Consider the following 19,564-nt stretch of genomic DNA (forward strand, 5'->3'; position numbering starts at 1 on the left):
ACTTTTTGATAAAATACAATGACGCATGGAAACATAATTAAAATTTACATAGCTTATTAAGAAGCTCCCTTAAGTATTTCACAGTTTCAAAATAATCGCTGAAATGCTTTTTCGAAATGCGAAGTAAACAGCTCCGACTAGTATACAAGTGTTGTGCACATAGTTCCGCGTAGTCAGTGCGTACACAACTTTCCCACTAGAGCACGCCCCACTAAGCACAACAACGCAGGCGCAGCGCTCCTCCATCTCCTCACTACGATATGGCGCTGTCTTAGAGATGGACCAAATTCTGCTTCCGCCGATCTGCGTATTAATATGTAACGCAACCAATGAGATTGCTGCTAACGTAGAATCTTTTCTCCTAGCGGATCACACTCGTGCAGTGATACTTGAACACGCGAGGTATTATAACAAGTGTACAGACCTTCGATTAGCCAGTCTGCATTAGTCTGCATTACTCTGCATTTGTCTGTACCAGTCTATAGTCAAGTTTCAGTCTGCGCCTAATAAGATTATCATATTCCTGTACATAGCCATGAAGAGAAATGTATAGACACTTTGTAAAGTATCAGAGATATGTGAGAATAAGATTAACGTATCAAGAGCAAAGGAACTTCAGATTGTCAATTGTAAACAGCATCCAGAATCAAGTTACGTAATGTCTATCCTTTTTATTATTTTAATAAATGTATGTGAAAATTAATCAAGTTCTGTTTAAATTTGGTCACCATCAGTCTGCTACTCTAAGTGTGCAATTGGCATTTCTATCATCTGACCTAACGGCAGAAGATAAACACGCCACAATAAGACCACGAGACATATTGCTGGCACTCGTCTACTTCGTTAGAGCGACAAGTCAAATAATCTGATGCTGTGTGTACCGAAGGTCTTACAGTACACACACCACAATAAGTCGACGGTTAAGGGCTAATTTAAATAACTACTAAGAACCTCCCTTAGGTATTTCATAGTTACAAAATAATCACTGAAATGCTTTGTTTTGAAATGCAAGGTAGACAGCTGAGAATAGTATACAGGGTGTTACCAAAAGGTACGACCAAACTTTCAGGAAATATTCCTCACACACAAAGAAAGAAAATATGTTATGTGGACATGTGTCCAGAAATGCTTACTTTCCATGTTAGAGCTCATTTTATTACTTCTCTTCAAATCACATTAATCATCGAATGGAAACACACAGCAACAGAACGTACCAGCGTGACTTCAAACACTTTGTTACAGGAAATGTTCAAAATGTCTTCCGTTAGCGGGGATACATGCATTCAGCCTGCTTCGCATGGAATCACTGATGCGCTGATGCAGCCCTGGAGAATGGCGTATTGTATCACAGCCGTCCACAATACGAGCACGAAGAGTCTCTACATTTGGTACCGGGGTTGCGTAGACAAGAGCTTTCAAATGCCCCCATAAATGAAAGTCAAGAGGGTTGAGGTCAGGAGAGCGGGGAGGCCATGGAATTGGTCCGCCTCTACCAATCCATCGCTCACCGAATCTGTTGTTGAGAAGCGTACGAACACTTCGACTGAAATGTGCAGGAGCTCCATCGTGCATGAACCACATGTTGTGTCGTACTTGTAAAGGCACATGTTATAGCAGCGCAGGTAGAGTATCCCGTATGAAATCGTGATAACGTGCTCCATTGAGCGTAGGTGGAAGAACATGGGGCCCAATCAAGACATCAACAACAATGCCTGCGCAAACGTTCACAGAAAATCTGTGTTGATGACGTGATTGAACAATTGTGTGCGGATTCTCGGCAGCCCACACATGTTGATTGTGAAAATTTACAATTTGATCACGTTGGAATGAAACCTCATCCGTGAAGAGCACATTTGCACTGAAATGAGGATTGATCCATTGTTGGATGAACCATTTGCAGAAGTGTACCCGTGGATGTGAATCAGCTGCTGATAGTGCCTGCACACGCTGTACATGGTACGGAAACAACTGGTTCTCCCGTAGCACTCTCCATACAGTGACGTGGTCAACGTTACCTTGTACAGCAGCAACGTCTCTGACGCTGACATTAGGGTTATCGTCAACTGCACGAAGAATTGCCTCGTCCATTGCAGGTGTTCTCGTCGTTCTAGGTCTTCCCCAGTCGCGAGTCATAGGCTGGAATGTTCCGTGCTCCCTAAGACACCGATCAATTGCTTCGAACGTCTTCCTGTCGGGACGCCTTCGTTCTGGAAATCTGTCTCGATACAAACGTACCGCGCCACGGCTATTGCCCCGTGCTAATCCATACATCAAATGGGCATCTGCCAACTCCGCATTTGTAAACATTGTACTGCCTGCAAAACCACGTTCGTGATGAACACTAACCTGTTGATGCTACGCACTGATGTTCTTGATGCAATGAATCGCATCTCAAGACAAGCACCGAAGTCAACATTACCTTCCTTCAATTGGGCCAACAGGCGGTTGTGGTGGTGGGTAGTGTTCAACGTCCCGTCGACAACGAGATCATTACAGACGGAGCGCAAGCTCGGGTTAGGGAAGGATTTGGAAGGAAGTCGGCCGTGCCCTTTCAAAGGAACCATCCCGGCATCTGCCTGAAACGATTTAGGGAAATCACGGAAAACCTAAATCAGGATGGCCGGAGCCAACTAGCGGTGAATCGAGGGAGTACAGTACATACTGAAGAGACCAAAATGAGCTCTAACATGGAAATTAAGCGTTTCCGGACACATGTCCACATAACATCTCTTCTTTATTTGTGTGTGAGGAATGTTTCCTGAAAGTTTGGCGGTACCTTTTTGTAACACCCAGTATAAGTAGCCGGCTACTAACTAATGAAATGTTATGTCCAGACTTATCGCAGCAGTGTCCCAATCAGAAAATTTAAAATCTCATTGCGATCTTCTGAAATTTCAAAACAAAACGTTGTCATCACTTCGGTGCTTCTAGTACCTCTGTTGTTTAGGTACTTCTTTACCTACAGTCGCTTTTGCGTTTGCTTTTTCTGTCGTCTTTTCAACACAATAAAGGCAGTACAATCTTCCAAGCAAAGAAGAGGATTCATAGCAGACTGCTTGCGCAATGAGACAACATGTGGACACGAGAACGGCCATGCGTACAAAAGTTCTTTCCACAAATTTTTGTGTGTGCTCTTTAATTCCCGTGCATCTGCCATTTCGCACGAGGAAAGAGGCATCATGTGGACATACCATAATTCAGTATAATATCCGAAAAGGAATGGTGGAGGCCAGGTCACACTGGCCATCACGTCACGGCTCGTCAAACCAGTTAAGTCAATGCCCTCAGCTACAGTATTTGCTCCACGGTAATTACGATCTCCGCAGGATGATCTTTAGCTGTTTTTACGCGCGAAGCGCACGTACCTCAAATATGTTGATGCTGGAAACCACATTTCTACGAAAATCAGATTTATTGGACTCAGATGGTTTGCAGCTCTCAGGGATGGCTTTTACTTTAGAGAAGGAAGACCATTGTGCAAAACAATGAAAAAAAAAGAGTTTGATGTTGTTTGATTTGTGAGGCGCTCAACTGCGCGGCCATCAGCGCCCGAACGAAGTCCCAATTGTTACGCAGGCCAATTTTTTCACAATCCAATCTAGCCACTGCCACAAATAATGATGATGGTGAAATGATGAGGACAGCACAAACACCCAGTCCCCGGGCAGAGAAAATCCCCAACCCTGCCAGGAATCGAACGCGGGACCCCCGTGATCCAGAGGCAGCAACGCTAGCCACTAGACCACAAGCTACGGTCAAAAAAAAAATGAAAAGAAAAGAGAGAATGAGTGTGGCTCCATTAAGTGGTACAGAAGGGAAATTTTAGACACTACAGAAGGAGCTTGAAGAAGAGGAATCTGCATTTTAAAAGTATTTCAGAAAGTCGAAGCACCATCTTTTAATTTTTTACGTCAAATTGCATCCATAATCACTAAAACGAATACAGTGTTATGAATTGCCATCACAACTTGAGCAAACGATGTCTTTACGACTCAGTTTAGTTGCCAGTCCAGTGCAAATATTTGTGCAGTAGTCATATCCTTTTCAGTACCTTTCCCTTCAAGATTTATAGGTTTTCTTTACGCCTTGTATTTGGCTTTTAATAGTTCAAGAGCTTTATTTGTACTGGGGTTAGCTAGCTACTTTATAAATGTAGTAGATGGCAAGAAATATAGTGTGCTCAGGTCATACAATTTAGATTGCTGCCTCACTGTTTCAGTTAATTTTTCGCCGTTGAGAGTTACCCATACATTTGGGAGTTGTTTGCTGAAACAGTGTTTAACTGCATTTATCGACATCAATTGAAAACTGTGATTTTTATATTGTCTGTAAAGCAGACTGCATAAAGAACAATTCACAAGAATTCACAGAATGTCTAACAGTCACGCAATTTAAATGTGCCCTATTACAAAAAAGCATCCGTTGAATTAATCAAGGTCACTCGTCTTCTATATAAGCTGGCAGTGCATGCCAGCGGAGCCATTCCGCTGTGAGCTCTATCGGCAACTGCATTGAAGCACTATGCCTCGTCGACGTGAGTATCGTCAACGCCGTCACCGAATGTCCGTCTACAAACACATTATTAGCCTCGAGAATAAACTTGGAGGAAATGGAACAGCACAAGCTGTAATACTGAATGGACCTATATTCTTTCGAGGATGGAGGCTTAATTTTACTCTGGACGTCGTTACTGGGAATTCTGGTAGTGGTTGGTTTACGCTAGCCATTGTTCGATGTGAAAACGCATCGCGATGTACGCTCCCCAGTTGCTAAAGTCAGGGATCACACTTTATTGATAATTATAGTACAAAGTAATATCTCCAGTTACGGTCACATTTTCAACAAGTACACCAAGTCCTTTCATCCATACATGTATCTTTTCATCATTACTAGCTTTTCTACATGACCGTGTATACAATGTAAATGGCATGTTACTATAAACATAGTTAGGTCTACTTTGGGTCTGTTCCTAGTACTCTGTCGAAAATGTTCCTCTAGGCCCTACAACAAATCCTTACCTTGCAACAAATAACTTGACTCTGCTCTAGCTGCGCTGCAAGAATGATGATCTGAAAGAAATCACTGCACACCAGGTTGTATTTTCTTTTTAAGTTCATTTTTAGTCAGTTTTTGATTCTTTTTTCGGAGCTATTAGGTACTGTCCACTCAAAAGTACAAGGCACGACAATGCAAATTCTGCTAATATTTTTCTTTGAACAATGGGGATATGCTTTGTGAAATATTCATTAGTGATAAGAGGAACCACTTTGAAATTCTTTTAATGGCACAAAACTGAACTCCAACTAATATGAACAAACAGAATTCTCTCTCGCCGAATTGTCATACTCGTTAATATCTGCTTCTACAAAAAATTTCTGTTACAGAAATTTGTTTTTTCGACTTCCTGATACAGCCTTATTTAACTAATCTAAATGGCGGAGGGCTAATTAGAATATCGAGAACATGACTGATAGTTCTCCCTGATTACCAACACGTATATATTATTGAACACAGTGAAATCTTTGCACAACAGTGATTGCTGAACTTAGGCTTGCTTGCAGATGACAAATTCAACATAAGTTACCTTGTTCTGAAGTGCTGTCTCTTTAGACAAACATGTTAAAAATCATCCTTCATACTCAAGTTATGGATAATGAAACGTCTCAAACAGAACTCTCTCTGTGACACATCCGCTGTCCAAGCTGATCACTTCACTATCCTCTCTCCACGACTACCATCTACCACTGTCCAAGGCTGCGACTCAACTCGATTGGCACCTGCTAGCTTGACCGCATTTTTCTCAATAATGCAACCACTGGAAACCAGGGACTATTATCACTTATGTGTTCAGCATGCAAAGATATTGAAAGTGGCAATACTCCGAGTGAATAGGTAATTTTGATTATATTTACATTCAAAGAGGCATCAAGCGTTGATACATCAAAGTAACTGTGATTTATTAGCATTTTATTTAGTGTACAAATCCTTCATACATCATAAGTATATCAGATGTTAATGAAGAGGGCCAGAAATAAACAGAAATACCAGTGACCCTATAGTCCTGTTAACAGTGGGAGAACGGAAGAATGTGATCCACGCAACGAAAAACAAAAAGTTGCAGAGCACTGACAATATGAACATGCAGCTGATCCACTTTTATATTTTATCGGAGTTTCATGGCAGAGCAGACATGTGCCAGGCGAATGGAATGAAGCTTTGGCGTGCTACATTTACAAGAAAGGTGATAAACAACGATGCACAAATTACCAAGGAAGAGGTGAGCTAAATTTCTATTGTAGGACCATGTTTTGATTGTTTTTACACTACGGCACAAGTAACGGAGAAAAGAAGTTAATTTAGATTCCCAACTTACTAACTTTTTAGCGATTATGAAAAGGCATTTGACAGAGGAAAGCGGAAAATGCTGTAGCAGTGACTACGGGAAATGGGAATTCCAGGAAGTCTGACTGCGGCAGTTCTGTCATTATATGTACAAAAATACTCAAATAACAATCCGTATTGTAAGGAATGGAACAGAAACTGCTGATATTAATGAAAGAGTCAGACAAAGCTTCCCTCTCTCCCTTACCCTTTTCAATGTTTACACTGACGATATCGTTCATATAAGGTTGATTACACTAAATGATAATATTAAGTGATAATATTAATTTTATGGTGATGCTACTTGCAGATAATCACCTTACTATAGGAGAATATGAAAGAAAGGTTCAAATGCAGTATATAAACTGAGTAGTATGCCGCTAAATACGGAATGAGAATGTCGACAGATAAAACAAAAGTGATGGCATTTCAACGATTGGGGCCAATAAAAACCAAAACTGTTATAGGTAGACACTTAATTAAACCAATAAGAAAGATTAAACATTTAGGTTGCAATTTTTAAGATTTCCAAGCAAGATGATACAGAGCTAAAACTGAGAAGTAACAGACATTCCTGTGGAACTATACGACGTGCATTAAAACATAATCTACGGAAAGAAATATTAATTAACTTCACAATGTAACAGCATTGCCGTTAGTGCTGTATGGTAGCGAATGTTGGCGCTAACGTCTGATCAGTTACGACGAACTGAATCTTCAGACATGAAGTTCCTCCACTTTATAGCGAGATATACATTATTGGATATAAACAAAAAAATATAAATGTTCGTTTATTTAAAATAGTATGTCACCGATTGCTTTGAAATCTTGTCAGAACGTTGCGTTCTAATATGAACGTGTTTTTACATACCTATTGGACCGCCATATATATATATATATATATATATATATATATATATATATATATATATATATATATATATATGACAAAAACTTCGTGTTCGTTTGTTCAAAATCGTAAATCTCCGATAGTTCTTCAACGACTGCTTCGAAATTCTGACACAACCCTGCATTCGAACACAAATGTGTTTTTATTCATCTATCTTTAACTATATGTAATATATAAATAAATACCGAGCGAGGTGGCGCAGTGGTTAGCACACTGGACTCGCATTCGGGAGGACGACGGTTCAATCCCGCGTCCGGCCATCCTGATTTAGGTTTTCCGTGATTTCCCTAGATCACTTCAGGCAAATGCCGGGATGGTTCCTTCGAAAGGGCACGGCCGATTTCCTTCCCCATCCTTCCCTAATACGAGCTTGTGCTCCGTCTCTAATGACCTCGTTGTCGACGGGACGTTAAACACTAACCTCCTCCTCCTCCTCCTCCATATAAATAAATATGTAATATACAGGGTGAGTCACCTAACGTTACCGCTGGATATATTTCGTAAACCTCATCAAATACTGACGAACCGATTCCGCAGACCGAACGTGAGAAGAGGGGCTAGTGTAATTGTTTAATACAAACCATACAAAAATGCACGGAAGTATGTTTTTTAACACAAACTTACGTTTTTTTTAAATGGAACCACGTTAGTTTTGTTAGAACATCTGAATATATAAACAAATACGTAATCAGTGCCGTTTGTTGCATTGTAAAATGTTAATTACCTTCGGAGATGTTGTAACCTAAAGTTGACGCTTGAAACCTCCGACGTTCAGTTGCGTGTTGTAACAAACACGGGCCACGGTCGGCGAGCAGCATCTGCAGGGACATGTTTACGATGATGACCGTGTTTACGAGTGTGGCTGTAGTGCACTGTTGTGGTTTGGTCTAGCTGTCGCAGTGTCCGCATGTAGCGCTTGCTCCTATTGTTATTGTGCATTCGTCTCCGCACGCAGACCAACTGTAGTACACCGTGTTACCAGACGTCTGTGATAGTGTAGTGTTGTAGGAACTGTGACCATGGTGTATTCGAACTCTGAAAAGGCGGAGATGATACTCATCTATGGCGAGTGTCGACGAAATGCATCTGCAGCCTGCAGGGTGTATGCAGAACGGTACCCGGACAGAGGGCATCCAACGTGCCGCACATTGCAAAACATCTACCGCCAACTGTATGCAACAGGTATGGTCCGTAACAAGCCTGTCACAGGAGAAGCGGGTGCAGTTGGTGTGTTAGCTGCTGTTGCCATGAACCCACACATGAGTACACGGGACATTGCGAGACCCGGTGGAATGAGTCAAAGTAGTGTCATGCGCATACTGCATCGTCACCGCTTTCACCCCTTTCATGTATCGCTACATCAGCAATTACATGGTGATGACTTTAATCATCGAGTGATATTCTGTCAATGGGCATTAAAGAGAATGCGTTGCAGTTCTACCTGTTTACCGACGAAGCGGGTTTTACAAACCATGGGGCAGTGAATCTACGGAACATGCATTACTGGTCCGTGGACAATCCTTGCTGGCTCAGACAGATAGAGCGACAGCGACCGTGGACTGTAAATGTATGGTGCGGAATCATTGGCGACCACCTCATTGGTCCTCACTTCATTGCAGAGGTCCAAACAGCTGCAACATACATCGCGTTTGTACAGAATGATCTGCCAACGTTGCTCGAATATGTCCCACTGGAAACGCGTCGACGTATATGGTATGAGCATGATGGTGCACCTGCACATTCCGCAAATAACACTATGCTGACCCTTGACAGGATGTTCGACGGGCGTTTCATAGGACGTGGAGAACGCATAAATTAGCCAGCCCGTTCTCCTGATCTTACACCTCTGGACTTCTTTCTGTGGGGTACGTTAAAGGAGAATGTGTACCGTGATGTGACTACAACCCCAGAGGATATGAAACAACGTATTGTGGCAGCCTGCGGCTACATTACTCCAGATGTACTGCGGCGTGTACGACATTCATTACGCCAGAGATTGCAGTTGTGTGCAGTAAATGATGGCCACCACATTGAACGTCTATTGGCCTGACATGTCGGGACACACTCTATTCTACTCAGTAATTGAAAACGGAAACCACGTGTGTACTGGAACCTCACCACTAATGGTAATGTACATGTGCTTCAGTGAAATAGACAAATAAAAAGGTGTTAGCATGTGGACGTAATGTGCTGTTCCAGTCTCTTCTGTACCTAAGGTCCATCACCGTTCCCTTTGGATCCCTACGCAATTCGGTGCTCTCCGATTCACACGATCGAACAGCGGAGGAGTGGTACTCAAGCGTCAACTTTAGATTACAATATCTCCGGATGTAATTAACATTTTACAATGCAACAAACGGCACTGATTACGTATTTGTTTATATGTTCAGATGTGCTAACAAAAATAACGGGGTTCCATTTTTAAAAAAACGTAGGTTTGTGTTAAAAACATACTTCCGTGCACTTTTTTATAGTTTGTATTAACCAATTACACTAGCCCCTCTCTTCACGTTCGGTCTGTGGAATCAATTCGTCAGTATTTGATGTGGTTTACGAAATATATCCAGCGGTAATGTTAGGTGACTCACCCTGTATAAAGGGAAAACGGTATTGCCAAAACTCTTGATAAGTTCTTCGCCGATTTACTTCAAATTTTTACACAATACTCTAATGAGCACCCGGACAGACATAAGTTATATATTTCTAATACATATAATACGTATAAATCTATATGTAATATATAAAGAGGAAAAAATTGTTACCAAAAATCTCGAAAAGTACTCAACTGATCTGTTTCATATTTTTACAAGTTACTGTAATAAACATATGGACTATATTTACAGCTTAGCGGCTTGTGATTAGAATACTACTACAAAATCTGCTTTTGCAGTGACAATAAAAACGCTGAAAGTCAGAGAGAGGAAGAACAGGAGATAGCCAAAAGAAGAAAACGGACGCAGGAAGCAGAAAGTTGGGAATGAACAGAGAGAGAGGGGGGGGCAGGAGGGGATGGAGTGGGGGGAGAGGAGAAGATGGACTTGGAAAGAGAGAAGAGGTGATGGACAGAGGGAGAGTGAAGAAGGAGGAGATGGACAAAGAGAGAAGGGAGAAGGAGATTAGGATGCACAACCAATTTCCACGCATATTAGAAACGTGTGGTCTCTCTTTTCTTTCTTTTCCATTTAACAAGAATGAACTAATATAATCAAAAAACAGCGAGTGAACTGAAAAGATCTTGCCCAGCGTTGGTCTAGTAATAGGATAACTAAAGCTGCAATACATCATGACCACGTAGGAGAGAGAATAGTTGGACGTCCCTTAAAGAGATGGCGTGAACGATCCTCAGGCGCAACAGACTGAAAGGCCTAATCCTTAAAGACGATGATTCTCACGTATTTCTGTAAATGATTGTCTCTGATTAAACTCAATAAACTCAACCGCGTGGAAGGAGTGACGCAGTGGCCATGGTTGTCAGACTATTCATGGGAAATTATACCGTTTCCTTGTCGTGGCGACGGCTTCGACTTCGTTTTTCAATCTTGACGGATGTGAATCTGTACGGACAGTGTGTCCTATCTTTTCTCTGTACAGACCTTAATGAGCCACAGAAAGGGACAGTGCCAACACCTGTCACAGTACAAATATGGCTGCACTGTACCTTCCCAGCACACGTACCCAATTCCCATAAGAACAGCCCCTTCACTTTTGCACGCCCTAATTTTAACACCAAGTTTGCATTTGACCTATCAAGGCTTTCTGAGACTTCACTAAGTTTTACATGTTAGAGCGACTGTAGCACAGTATGAGGAACGCGGTCATGCTATACGGCAGGAGACGTCACCAATACTATATCTGCCGGCCCAAATACAGAAAGAATACTAAAGAGAAGCAGAAACCGTGAAATTTCAAGGTGAAAAGGCCCTTAAATGTATGGTTCTTACGCCTGTGCAACACATAGCCATAGACTTATGAGATGTATAGTCCAGTTGCCATGTCTAAAATAAAATTTACAAACCAGAAAGACGAAGGGCCGGCCGAGGCGGCCGTGCGGTTCTAGGCGCTACAATCTGGAACCGCGCGACCGCTACGGTCGCAGGTTCGAATCCTGCCTCGGGCATGGATGTGTGTAATGTCCTTAGGTTAGTTAGGTTTAAGTAGTTCTAAGTACTAGGGGACTTATGACCACAGCAGTTGAGTCCCATAGTGCTCAGAGCCATTTCAACCATTTTTGAAAAACGAAGATCATTGTGGTTGAGTCCTAGGCTATTAGGAGTTGATGCTGCCGACAAGTTTGATGGTTTTTTAGAGGCTTTCCTACATCCATATTCACATGAATAATATAAAAAGCTGTACTTCAGATATACTAATGAAATATGCTTACCTGTAATCTACCTTCAAACAGATATTGACTCGATAACTCTCAAACGTTTAAGATACAATAAGCTTTGTGTACACCTTGTTAGATTTGTTTCTCTGGATATGATACATTATAACCTCAACTAATTACTTGTATCAAATATGTAACTTTAGGAATCGTGCCCCGTCTTACATAAATTTCTGCAGACATCCCTGTACTACCTTAAAAATACTAAACCAGAATCATCTGAGATACAATAAGTTTTGTGTACGTCTTAACAAATTTAATTCTTGGACCACAATAAGTTTTGAGACTCACAGAATAAGCTGTACCAAAACTGGCAGTTTTAGAATCTGCCCCCACATGGCAAAATTTCTGTGGACGTCCATGTTTGCTACATGCTCTCACCACTGAAACGTGTAGAATCTTCCATATTGGAGATATGATAGATACTTTATTGCTCTATTTTCATATACAGGGTGTTACAGAAAAAATAGTAAATATTTTAAGAGGTTCAGTATAGAGTATTTTGAACGAAATGGGCGTGAAATAAAAAACATTATTCAGCTGACAGAACGTAATCCCTCAACAAGCGCACGCAGAAGGTCTACCTTCATCCGTGTTTCAAATACAAGAATATGGCGGACATTACGATTGCACGGCCTCTATTCTTATTGCTTCACGCTGATTCTACACCTTCGAGAGGGAGAAGAAAATACTTGCAGATCGCGCAGGAATCAAATTAATATTATTTAGTGATGAATCCGCTTTCACTCCTCACACTTTCGATAACATTCATAACTCAAATCGTTCAGTCGACGCAAACACAGATGGCTCTGTCGAGACATTTTCAAGACCTCTTATCTATAAATGTGTGATGTGGTACGGTATACATTCAGTTGATCGGACGTGTTGTGATACTACATCGTCTTGCAGGCCCACATTATCTAGACATTCTTGAAAGCGAGGCCCTAGCATTACTAGAAGAGTTTCCTTTAGCTGCAAGGCTATGTATGTACTTCCATCATGACAGGGCTGTGACATCATAGGCTTTCCCGGCGTAATAAGTATTGAGTCTCTTCGGGTTTGCCGCTGGTTCCTAAAATCACCTCGATTCGGTATTTCAGCGATCGAACTGGTCGCAATCTTCAGGAGAATGCTGCTTTCCTGATGAGTCCCGTTGAGAACTGACGCCAGGCTGGCAACCGACGTCCTATATATAGGCCACCGTACACGGCGCAAGCGCCGCCCATCACAGTTGCTGCCCTCTGAGACTGGGCAGGTGATGCCGTCCTTAGCAGAACACTGGCGGCAACGATGTATCTCACTCAGGACGACATTCTGTGATGAGCGGCGCATGCGCCATGGGCGGTACAGTGGCCTATATATGACGTCGATTGGCAGCCTGGCGTCACCCTTGCCCGTCGCCTCTCCTGGATCCCCCATCTACAGACAATCCAAGCCAAGACACGCTTCCACCTCCACCTCCTCAAGCTCCTTTCTGGCCGTACATGGGGTCTGGACCCCTCCACCATCCTCCACACCTACTCGTATAAATCCCTCATTCACCCTATCCTCTGCTACGACCACCCTGCCTGGATCTCTGCCCCTCCTACCTTTTACAAATCCCTTCAGATCCTAGAACGCCATGCTCTCCGCCTCGCCTATCGCATCCATCTCCCCTCCCCTACGTGGATCCTCTATGACCTTACACTATTCCCGCACCTCCTCCTTTTCCTCGAACAGATACAGATCCTTTACACCTCCTGTAAAATTGATCCCCCTCACCCACTTGTCTCTGCCATTCTCTCCCACCCCTGTCTGCTGCCACACCTGCACTCCCACGTCCCACCCACTCTCCATCTCTCCACACTCCATACCCTCGCCCAAGGTGGCTTCCACCAACTCCCCCTCCGTGATGATGCCCTCATCCCCTCCATCTACCCCTCCTATCAACTTTGATCCCTTCCACACCCCGTGTTTCCTTAGGGCACCCTCTCTCCCTCCTCTCCCTCCTCCCTTCCTCTCTCCCTCCTCCCCAAGGGCTTCCCCTACCCCCGTACCTTCTTTCCTCCCCCTGCCATCTCCTCTACCATTGGCATCTACACCCTCCCCTCTCCCTCCTCCCCCACCTTTCCCCCATTTGGCATGCCCCCGGACTCGCTCATGTCAAGTGAACATTCGCATGCTGGAGATCATCGCCATTGTTTCTTTGTGTGTGCCGTCATGTTAGTGCTTTAGAGTTTTCACCGCCCACGTGTGTCGTTTCAGTCTTCAGTGTCTATGTCTACTGTTTTTTGCCCACCATTATGTTTTGCTTTTCTGTGTCTTCCTTGTGTCTATTTGTTCTATCTGTGGCCGAAGAGCGGCGTGATATTGCCGCTGCCGGCCGACCTTTTGTGTAAGGTATTAAATAACAATAAAGAAAAAAAAGACAGCCTCGCGCCAGTTCTCAGCGGGACTCATCAGCAGAAGCAGCGTTCTCCTGAAGATGGCGTCCAGTTGGATTGCCGAAATATCGAATCTAGTTGATTTTACGATCCGGCAGCAGACCTGAAGAAACTTTCATGACGGGGCTCTTGCACGATCCTGTCGTCAGGGGACACATCATCGAAACTTAACATTCCCCGGAAGATGGATGGGCACAGGCAGTCACCTTTGTTACTCTACACTCCTGGAAATTGAAATAAGAACACCGTGAATTCATTGTCCCAGGAAGGGGAAACTTTATTGACACATTCCTTGGGTCAGAGCCATCACATGATCACACTGACAGGACCACAGGCACATAGACACAGGCAACAGAGCATGCACAATGTCGGCACTATTACAGTGTATATCCACCTTTCGCAGCAATGCAGGCTGCTATTCTCCCATGGAGACGGTCGTAGAGATGCTGGATGTAGTCCTGTGGAACGGCTTGCTATGCCATTTCCACCTGGCGCCTCAGCTGGACCACCGTTCGTGCTGGACGTGCAGACTGCTTGAGACGACGCTTCATCCAGTCCCAAACATGCTCAATGGGGGACAGATCCGGAGATCTTGCTGGCCAGGGTAGTTGACTTACACCTTCTAGAGCACGTTGGGTGGCAAGGAATACATGGGGACGTGCATTGTCCTGTTGGAACAGCAAGTTCCCTTGCCGGTCTAGAAATGGTAGAAAGATGGGTTCGATGACGGTTTGGATGTACCGTGCACTATTCAGTGTCCCCTCGACGATCACTAGAGGTGTACGGCCAGTGTAGGAGATCGCTCCCCACACCATGATGCCGGGTGTTGGCCCTGTGTACCTCGGTCATATGCAGTCCTGATTGTGGCGCTCACCTGGACGGCGCCAAACACGCATACGATCATCATTGGCACCAAGGCAGAAGCGACTCTCATCGCTGAAGACGACACGTCTCCATTCGTCCCTCCATTCACGCCTGTCGCGACACCACTGGAGGCGGGCTGCACGATGTTGGGGCGTGAGCGGAAGACGGCCTAACGGTGTGCGGGACCGTAGCCCAGCTTCATGGAGACGGTTGCGAATGGTCCTCGCCGATACCCCAGGAGCAACAGTGTCCCTAATTTGCTGGGAAGTGGCGGTGCGGTTCCCTACGGCACTGCGTAGGATCCTACGGTCTTGGCGTGCATCCGTGCGTCGCTGTGGTCCGGTCCCAGGTCGACGGGCACGTGCACCTTCCGCCGACCACTGGCGACAACATCGATGTACTGTGGAGATCTCACGCCCCATGTGTTGAGCAATTCGGCGGTACGTCCACCCGGCCTCCCGCATGCCCACTATACGCCCTCGCTCAAAGTCCGTCAACTGCACATACGGTTCACGTCCACGCTGTCGCGGCATGCTACCAGTGTTAAAGACTGCGATGGAGCTCCGTATGCCACGGCAAACTGGCTGACACTGACGGCGGCGGTGCACAAATGCTGCGCAGCTAGCGCCATTCGAAGGCCAACACCGCGGTTCCTGCTGTGTCCGCTGTGCCGTGCGTGTGATCATTGCTTGTACAGCCCTCTCGCAGTGTCCGGAGCAAGTATGGTGGGTCTGACACACCGGTGTCAATGTGTTCTTTTTTCCATTTCCAGGACTGTATTTAGATTTTTGCCTGTGGGGATGCTTGAAAGGCAGAGTCGAAAGAGAAGAAGTAAACACAAGAGATTAATAAGATGTTCGGGTTACTAATGGTGCTATCCTCCTCCAATGTGGCCTCAGCAGGTCTGCATTTGGTGTTGTCCACAAAATTCGGGACTGCACTGAAGTCGAAAGTATAATTTATGAAAATCAGCTCCGAGCTTAATCATTTTTCCTGTGTTTAACACCATCTGTCTGCATTCGTTTGGATCACTTTCTAACAGCTATATCCCTGTAATCAATAAAAACTGGACACGTCATACGAAAAATATTTTCCGATATCACCAAATCAAAAAAAAAAAAGAAACATTTGTGTACGACGAAATGACTTGTTTCCCATGAAGGACGTTTCGCAGCACTCCTGAGCGAAGACAATACGTAGTGAAAGTCCCTCTCGTCGGATGCAGGCTTGAATCCGTCGTAGAAAGATGAGATCATCAATCCAGCCCTGAACAATTGTCCCACGTATCAATGGTGATTCTGTGTAAGTCTCCGCAAACGTTCTCGCTAGTCATCGGGGCTCCAGTCGAAGCGGGACTGATCACTGAAGACAGCTTTACTCCATTCAATGAGATTACAGACTGAAGAGGTGTCTGGAGATGCCCCGGACAGCAGTGGAATGCCATCCGCACTGACGCCCGCCACATTCACCGACAACCAGCAGTGATGGTCTGTGGTGCCATTGCTTTCCACACCCTGACGCCTTAGGTTGTCATCCGCAGCACCCTTACAGCACAGCAGTACGTAGACGGAAATTCCACACCCCGTTTTGTTGCCCTTCATGACAAGCCTTCCTGGGCTTACACTTCTGCAAACTCGGTGAGAGTTTCTATTGCTTGTCTTCGAGCTTGGCCAGCAAAGCCACCGGATCTCTCCCTAGCTGAGAACTTGTGGAGAATTATGGGCAGGGCCTTGCAACCATCTCGAGATTTTGACTATCTTACGCGCGAATCCAATAGAATTTGGCACAATATCCCTCAGGATGACATCAACAGCTCTCCCAATGAACGCGGAACAATGTGTTTCGACTTGCTCAATATTTGAAGCTCTTTCTCTTGAATACGTCATCCAGTTTTCCTGAAATTGTAATAATTCGCCTGTGTGTACATGTACATCAGACCTACTGGTTTCGCTGTTCGTAGTGCTTTGATTTTTTCTTAGACTGTCTATATACACAGAAATGCAGAAATGCGTTCTAACCTCCTCCCAGTCCTTCACAAACGTACACGAAAACACAGAGACGAGGACAAAAGGAAGATAGAAGGACTAGGGTATACCATTCCGTCGACGACGATGAATTAATGACGGGATACAACCTAGTATGTGTCACGTACACGAGGTGTAAAAGGGCACTGTGTTGGCGCAGCTGTCACTTTCACTCCTATGATGAAAGGTTTCCAATCTGATTATAGCCGCGCGACGAGAATTAACAGACTTTGAGCGCGAAATGGTAGTTGGAGGTAGGTGCATAAGACATGCCATTTCGGAAATCCTTAGGGAATTCTACATTCTGAGATCCACAGTGTAAAGAGTGTGCTGAGAATACCAAAAATTTCAGGCATTCTCTCTCTCTCTCTCTCTCTCTCTCTCTCTCTCTCTCTCTCTCTCTCTCTTTTCCCTACAGGACCAAACTGCTGAGGTCATCTGTACCGAGAGTTACACACTACATAAACTAAATTATGCTAAGAACAACACACACACACACACACACACACACATGCCTGAGGGAGGACTCGAACCTCCGGCGGGAGGGGCCGCGCAATCCATGACATGGCCGCTAGAACCACGCGGCCACTCCGCGCGGCGCATTAATTCTCACCACGGACAACACAGTGGCCGACGGCCTTGACTTAATGACCGACAGCAGCGACGGTAGTGTAGAGTTGTCTGTGCTAACAGACCAGCAACACTGTATCAAATAACCGTAGAAATCAGTGAGGGACGTACCACGGACGTATGCGTTAGGAGAGTGCGGTGAAATTTTGCTTTAATGGGCCATGGCAGCAGACGACCGACGCGAGTTCCTTCGCTGTCAACATGACACCGGCTGCACCGCCTCTCCTGGGCTTGTGGCCATATCGGTTTGACTGTAATCGACTCGAAAACCGTGGCCTGACCAGATGGGTCCCGATTTCAGCTGATAAGAGTTGATGAGAGGTTTCGGGTGTGGCGCAGACCCCACGAGGCCATGGACGCAAGTTGTCAACAAGACAGCGTACAAGCTGGTGGTGGCTCCAGAATGATTTGGGCTGTGGTTTTAGGAATGGACTGGGTCCTCTGGTCCAATGAACCATCGCCCTTAGATCTTCTTCCATATCGTCCAACCACCTTTTCCTGAGTCTGCCTCTTCTCCTCCTCCCGTCACGTTTTCCCATAAAAACTTTCTTGACACTCCGAGTTTCTGGCACTCCCTGTACATGTCCTGCCCATCTTATTCTTCCCTGCTTAATTTTAACAGCAATATCCATCTGTCAAAATAGTTTTTGTAGTTCTACATTTGTCGTTACTCTCCAGCCATCTTCCTCTGTCATTGCTCCAAACATCCTTCTCAGTATCTTTCTTTCCCATTTCAATAAACAATTCTCTTCCTTTAATATCAATATCCAGCCTTCTGATCCATGTATTACTATAGGTCTTAATATGGGCGTGAATATTTTGATTTGTGTATTCGTACTAACATTCCTGGAATTAAATACGTTCTGCTAGGCAAAATAGCAACTATTACCACTCGCTATCCTTTCTTGAATTTCTGCTGCTACTTTATTGTCCTCCGTTATTACAGAACCTAAATATTTAAAAGTCTTCAGTCTTTCATATTATTTTCCATTCATTACTATTGAAGTATTTTGTCCGTTTATATTGTGCTCCCCCATCACCATATACTTTGTTTTGTTTATATTTACTTCTAAACCTACCTCTCTTGCTGCTTCCTCTAACGTATCGTAGTTCCCCTTTAGAACTCCGTATTCAATCCACGAATGGCCTGCCGCGACCATCCGACCGCCGTGTCATCCTCCGTGGAGGATGTGGATAAGAGGGGCGTGGGGTCATCACACCGCTCTCCCAGTCGTTATAATGGTATTCTTGACCGAAGCCGCTACTATTCGGTCGAGTAGCTCCTCAATTGGCATCACGAGGCTGAGTGTACCCCGAAAAATGGCGACAGCGCAAGGCGGCCTGGATGGTCACCCATCCAAGTGCCGACCACGCCCGACAGCGCTTAACTTCGGTGATCTCACTGGAACCGGTGTAACCACTGCGGCAAGGCCGTTGCCCAGTTCCCCTTTAGTGCCCTTACATTGCTTGCCATTAATACTAATCATGCGCATATGCTACCACTTGAACTTGCCAATTAAGTATTTTTCCTCCTGGGTTTATCGACATTTGCCGCATCACCTTTTCTAAAACTAAATTAAATAACATTGTAGAGATCATATCTCCTTGTCGTAGCCCCCAGACGTTTTCACTCTGCGGCGGAGTGTGCGCTGATATGAAACTTCCTGGCAGATTAAAACTGTGTGCCGGACCGAGACTCGAATTCGAGACCTTTGCCTTTCATGGGCAACTGCTCTACCAACTGAGCTACCCAAGCACGATTCACGTCCCGTCCTCACAGCACGAGAGCTCCTGTTAAGTTTGGAAGGAAGGAGACGATGTACTGGCAGAAGTAAGGCTGTGAGGACGGGGTGTTAGTCGTGCTTGGGTAGGTCTGTTAGTAGAGCATTTGCCCGCGAAAGGCAAAGGTCCCGAGTTCGAGTCTCGGTCCGGCACCCAGTTTTAATTT

At 44.7% G+C, this 19,564-nt stretch overlaps 1 protein-coding gene across 1 annotated transcript in view; it reads left to right on the forward strand.

Moving 5' to 3' along the window:
- The window catches only part of LOC126272252 (visual pigment-like receptor peropsin), a 164,311-nt gene that overhangs the window by 61,782 nt on the left and 82,965 nt on the right, over nt 1-19,564 (forward strand). The window lies entirely within an intron of this gene.

The sequence above is a fragment of the Schistocerca gregaria genome, chromosome 5 (assembly GCF_023897955.1).
Source record: "Schistocerca gregaria isolate iqSchGreg1 chromosome 5, iqSchGreg1.2, whole genome shotgun sequence".
In the NCBI taxonomy this organism is placed as follows: Eukaryota; Metazoa; Arthropoda; class Insecta; order Orthoptera; family Acrididae; genus Schistocerca; species Schistocerca gregaria.